This window comes from Lolium rigidum, chromosome 2 (genome assembly GCF_022539505.1).
Source record: "Lolium rigidum isolate FL_2022 chromosome 2, APGP_CSIRO_Lrig_0.1, whole genome shotgun sequence".
Classification (NCBI taxonomy): domain Eukaryota; kingdom Viridiplantae; phylum Streptophyta; class Magnoliopsida; order Poales; family Poaceae; genus Lolium; species Lolium rigidum.
Genome location: NC_061509.1, coordinates 174,332,885 through 174,339,442, shown reverse-complemented (window position 1 = coordinate 174,339,442; position 6,558 = coordinate 174,332,885).

Genomic DNA, 6,558 nt, shown 5'->3' with positions numbered 1-6,558 from the left:
AGGTGGTGCGTAGGAGGTATCCTACCGCTGCGCGGAGGTCCCGCGCGATACTGAAATGCGCACCATGTAGTTGCTTCACAAAAAAAGCCCTTCCGGCACCCCGAAAATGGAAAAACCGTCGCCCGTGGTTCGGATTGGAAATCCGCGACCGGGGCCTTGCTTCCCATCCTAAGGCCCACGCACGTGCCAAATATGGCCTCGTTCCGACAAACTATGTGGTGAAACGGGCCGTTTCCTACTCATTTCCCCTAAAAGCCATAGAACTCCGGACGAGATAGCCCTGTTCGTGAAGGGTTTTCCAAGATAATTGCCGTATCCCAGTTCCGTCTTTTGCAGTGGTTACTAGGACACATAAAATGACGCCACGCGGCTCCGCTCGGTTTTTTGGCTCCGTTTTCTTTGCCAACTGCTCAAAACGGGGCCACCGGGACATGCGGTATGGCCGTACCGGGCGCGCGCGTGCACCCGTCCGCCAACGCGCGAAACGGAAAACATTTAGCACATAAAATGACGCGTCCTAGACCTAAAAACATTTTTCCCTCCATTTATTGAGCGAAGGAAAGTGTCGCCCCGGTTCAAATCCGGTCAGTTTCCAGCGGATTCGGCGGGGCACCGCAGGAAGCGGGTGGGATTCCCAGATGGCTTCCGGGCGCATATGGCATGTGATAGGTGGTGCGTAGGAGGTATCCTACCGCTGCGCGGAGGTCCCGCGCGATACTGAAATGCGCACCATGTAGCTGCTTCACACAAAGAAGCCCTTTCGGCACCCCGAAAATGGAAAAACCGTCGCCCGTGGTTCGGATTGGAAATCCGCGACCGGGGCCTTGCTTCCCATCCTAAGGCCCACGCACGTGACAAATATGGCCTCGTTCCGACAAACTATGTGGTGAAACGGGCCGTTTCCTACTCATTTCCCCTAAAAGCCATAGAACTCCGGACGAGATAGCCCTGTTCGTGAAGGGTTTTCCAAGATAATTGCCGTATCCCGTTCCGTCTTTTGCGAGTGGTTACTAGGACACATAAAATGATGCCACGCGGCTCCGCTCGATTTTTTGGCTCCGTTTGCTTTGCCAAGCTGCGCAAAACGGGGCCGCCGGGACATGCGGTATGGCCGTACCGGGCGCGCGCGTGCACCCGTCCGCCAACGCGCGAAACGGAAAACATTTAGCACATAAAATGACGCGTCCTAGACCTAAAAACATTTTTCCCTCCATTTATTGAGCGAAGGAAAGTGTCGCCCCAGTTCAAATCCGGTCAGTTTCCAGCGGATTCGGCGGGGCACCGCAGAAGCGGGTGGGATTCCCGGATGGCTTCCGCGCGCATATGGCATGTGATAGGTGGTGCGTAGGAGGTATCCTACCGCTGCGCGGAGGTCCCGCGCGATACTGAAATGCGCACCATGTAGCCGCTTCACAAAAAAGCCCTTCCGGCACCCCGAAAATGGAAAAACCGTCGCCCGTGGTTCGGATTGGAAATCCGCGACCGGGCCTTGCTTCGTTGACGTCGAAACCCACCGGCGGGCGAGTGATCGGTCAACACCGTAGAGCCGGGAACAACTAGGGCTGCGGCTGGCCCCGGTCCCTCGGAGCGACGGCCCGCAAAGCCTCCCGGTCGCGCGCCGATGCAAATTGCAAGGGCGTGCCACCCGACCTATACCGGTCGGGAAGGTGTGGATGATGCCTCGCTTAGTTTCCTGCAGAGCACACACGTACACGTTAAATACGAGCCTCGATCGGCTCTCGAGTTGTCCCGTGAATCGGCTCATGGAGCCGATCCACCCATGATTCGTCCAAGGTGGCCGAATATATGGTGGTCCCGCTTGATCAAGATAAAGCGTATGAGAACCACGACGATCCGGGGTTTTCACCGCATAATCGGATCATCCTACTCACGATTGGGCCTCGCGCTCACGCACGGTGATCGTAAGCCAGCCCTAGACAAGGCCTAAAAACCAACACTAGGTTGATCCTCGGAACGTCCCTGTCTAGGGGCAGCAAACTACACCTCGCATGCCGCTGGATCCTCCAACCCTTTGTAAGGCCTAACTATTGCAGATATTAAACTAATCCTTGATGAATCAAGGAGCGATCGTAACGGATCAGATCTACTAAATGATGGTCAAGCGGGGTGCCGTCCCTGCACCCATGATGAGGTACAAGGACGGCTAGATGCGCAAGGGTTGCACTACGAAAGCATATGATACTAAGAACAATGCTAACCCTAACACATCTATGATAACTACGTTGCTCGCCATCAAAAAGGCTTCAAGCACGAGCAACGCATGAACAACTAGGCAGGCTCGTGCTGCCTAGATCGCGAGATGCGATCTAGGCGAGCATGGTGCTTACCGGAGGAACCCTCGAGACGAAGGAGTTGGCGATGCGCCGAGATTGGTTTGTGTTGAACGTTGGTTGTTGTTTATTCCATAAACCCTAGGTACATTTTTATAGTCCAGGGGACTTTCTAATGTGGGCGTGCACCAAACCGTGCACGGGTAAAACTCTAACTTCTAAATTCAGATGCGATCTAATATGTTACAGATACATGGGCAATTAAGCCCGAACTCTCAGCGCAAGGCCGCTTCGAAGATGCTCCCTTTAAGCCCATCTTCACTTACGGCCTGTCTCCTGATTTGGCCAAAATCAGGTGATAACACATGCCCCCCTGGTTTTGGTAATGATAATATCAAAACCATCTGTTTTTTCCTCGAGGGGTCACGTCGTGGCAGAACCGTCGCAGTTTTTTCCTCGAGGGGTCCTTTATGATGACGTCTTGCCTCCTCGCCCTCTCTGCACGACTTGACGGTTCTGGCACCACGTCCTCGGGAACCGCTTAGGCATTAAACCATATATTCCCCCTTTTATTCGGCCACTTCCTGTAGCTTTCGTCCTCATCCTCCCGGCACTAGCACTTCCAAAGAAAAAACCCTCCTGTGCCACCATGTCCTCCTCTTCGTCGGATCTTTCTGCGCAGTCCTCCCCCTTCCGCGAGCCGACGCCGGAGTGGAAACCGGAGGAAGCCCATGCGGCCAACATTCGCCGCGCCATCGAAGCCGGGGATGAGCCAAGCCACGACTTCTCTACCTGGTCAGAGGACGACCAGTCCCTGACCGACGGGGAGAGCGACCTCCGCTTCCTTGCCAATGAGGAAGCGGTGGAGGAAAGCGACGACGACCACCTTCCCTGGGACGGGGCCCCCTCCTCCGAGGAGGAGGGGCAGGAGGAGGAGGAAGAAGATGACAACTCCTCCGACGAACCGCCGGCCAAACGCCACTGCCCCTGGCCCGGCAATCTCAGTGATTTCGACAGCGACGACGACGACGCTGATGAAGAAGACGAGGACCACAAAGGTCCTGCCGGCGGTCGCTATAGCAGCGACGATGAGCCAGCTGGGAGCAGCGCCGACGATGGCGATGATGGCGATGATGATGAGGGCAACAACGGCCCCTAGATAGGATCTTAGCCTAGGGCCAGCAGTAGTAGACGGGTAATGTAGCCCCTAGGATCTTCTTTTCAGAGCAATCAGCTCTTTATGTAAGAACTCTAGTTGATCAATGGAGAATTTCCCCGACTCGATCTTGTCGTCCTTCTTCATGTTAATTTAGCCGATTGCCTTTTACACCGAGCTTGCCGACTGCCAATCCGGTCGGTGCTTAAGGAGCCGATGGCAATGCATCGGACTCTCGTGGCAAACTCGAAGTGGATCCGTCTGGACCTCCACCTTCAGGACGAGCCGCAATCGTGCAAATCCTAGATCCTGGAAATACAGATCCAACTGTACGGAATACTGGATCTTAGCGGCATTCTCATCTTTGGATCTTCTTTGCCACTGTCCTTGTAGTCACACCTGGTCCAGAGACCGTCAGCGACCGTTGCTTCTTCCCATCACCTCCAGCCATTCCCTTCTGCAATAATTCACCCTTTCTCGACGAGTTATGATGCAGAGCAAGCCGATTTCAGCCAACTCGGCTCCATAGAACAAGGAACCTTAAGGGCGAGCTGCCCCCCGAGCCTCAGCCCAGGCGAGGATAAAAGCAGACCAGCCGATTGAGCTACCATTGGTTTCCCGACTGTATCGCTGTGTTAGGCTCAAGGAGCCAGCACCTGGCAGATTCTGGAAAGGTCAGCAGCTCCCTTGCACGAAGGAACCTCAATATAGTGGCCTTTCAGCCCCTCCCAGCTCCATTCCCGCACCTTGCTGTTCTGATTGGCTCATCATCTTGGGCGAACCGATGCAGCTTCTGGTGCAACTGGCTCGGCTTGAATGGCTCGGCTCTATGAAGTCATCGGATGATCATCGGTTGTTCTCATGACCCTAACCTGATCCGCAGGTTTGCGCGAACACTGCCGATTTGGTGATGGCTGCTCCATAAGACCTCTGCTTGTAACCATCATATCCCTTGAGTCGACGGCCAAGCATCGGCTTTGCCCCATGAGACCTCAAACAAGATCATGACTTTTACCAGCCAACCCAGCGGGCTGTCCATCTGGTTCCGGGCAGGTGCCTACAATAGAGCCCTGTGCGTGTCACTCAATTGGCTTGTACGCAGAAACTGATATTTCTGGCGACATCAGCATCGTTCTTCTGACAAGCTGTGATGCAGGGCCGGCCGATTCCGAAAAAATCAGCTTCATATCGGCTCATCACCTTTGGCAGGCTGATGCAGCTCTTGGTGAGGACGTTTCCCTGATGCTTTCCCCCATTTTGGTCGTGACATGCCGTAGCCGATCGCCTCATCATCGACTATCCTCCTGGTTTACTGATCGGGGCCGCGACCCGACATTGCCAACACAATGATCCGCCGACATGTTTGCCCTTCGGTGGAGCCTTGCTGCATGAACGACTGCTCCATTAAGCTCCTGCGTGTGACGGTCGCACCCCTTAAGTCGATGGCCGTGCATCGGCTGTGCTCAAAAATTTCGATGTCTTCGATTTTTGTGGCCGATTCGTTTATGTATCGCCCCCCCCACACTTGAGCTGCTCAGCTCCGTATCTTCGTATATCATCCCTCTATGTGCCCCCCGAGCTGATTCTGTCAAGTAACTGATGGTATCGGCTCTTCAGGCATCCGTTGGATCAATGCTTAACACAGACGAGGGTATGTTGAGGATAATTTCGGCCGATTGCCAAAATCGGCCTCCTTTTTTGTCGCAATGCTTGACGACGGGTTGCAACTCCTTGGATTTATACCGTGGCATGTTGGAGATAAGATCCCCTGCTTTTCATTTTTTTTTTTTTTTTTGAGGGCCGATCGCAAGGATCGGCCTTGCCACGTATGTCCAATGTCTTGGACGTGCTATTCCGTTAGGCCGGTGGATAAAACCAGCCTTACCCCGTTCTTTGTCACATCGATGCGTTCGCAGTCATCCAAATTTATGCCCGAGAGTGGTTCTTCGCCTGATGCCTCCCAAATGCCCATGCCGGCTGTTGAAACCTCGGCTGAATCATCGGCGCGGACGACCTCCACTTCATCTCCATCCCACTGTATTAGGCATTGGTGCATCGTGGATGGGATGCAACGATTGGCGTGGATCCAATCCCTCCCTAATATTACAAAGCATAGGTGCTTTTGCTCGTCGACAACAAAGAACGTCGTAGGGATAGTCTTCCTTCCTACGGTCAGATCCACGTTTAGAACACCTTGCGCGTCAGATGCTTGGCCGTTGAAATCGCTCAATGTTACATTGGTTTTGATTAAATCCGAGGTGGAGCGTCCCAACCGCCGTAGCATAGAGTAAGGCATAATGTTGACTGCCGCTCCGGTGTCCACCAGCATCTTATTGACAAGCTGCCCATTGATATAACCTCGTAGGTACAGGGCCTTCAGATGCCTGTAACTTCTTTCTCGCGGCTTCTCGAAGATGACCGGCCGTGGGCCGCAGTCCAAATGTGCCACAGGTGCTTCAAATGACCTCGGGGCGCTGAATTCCGCAGGAAGGATGAAGACCATGTTTGTGCCAGCCGATGTTTCATCATCGGCTTTCCTCTGCTTAGGGCGCCACTCTTTTTTCTGTGGCCGACCTTCTTCATCCAGGGTTTGCTGAATTTTGGCGGCCAGGTCAGGCCGTGTCTTCCTCAGTGCGTGCAGATATAACCTTTCGGCTTCTTCCAACGCACGTAGTCGCTGGACCCTTCGTTTTTGGGAGCGGCTGAGCCCGTCAGGACACCATCTTGGCCGATGATACTTGTCCTCTTCATCATCGTCCTCTAGTTCCTCGTGATCTCCCATCCGAACGGACTCAGTATGCTTGCTCCAAAGCGGGAGAGGCCCTAGACGCTCGAACACGGACACCTTAGTTGTACCCTTCTCCTTCCGTTTACATTCTGGGCAATTGCCGATTGTTGGCAATCGGTTCATTCCGGAATCCCAGCAGTGTCTGAAGAAGGGGCAGTTCCAGTGCCTATCCGCGTTGTCCGGTTCCTCGGACCTCCCTCTGGCGTGACGTTCGTACCCGTCGCCTCTGCCGTGTTGGCGATACCTCCTGTTTGCATCAGACCGACGATACTCTTCATTGTCGTTATCGTAGTGGTGCTGTCGGTCGTATGGCTGTTCGTATT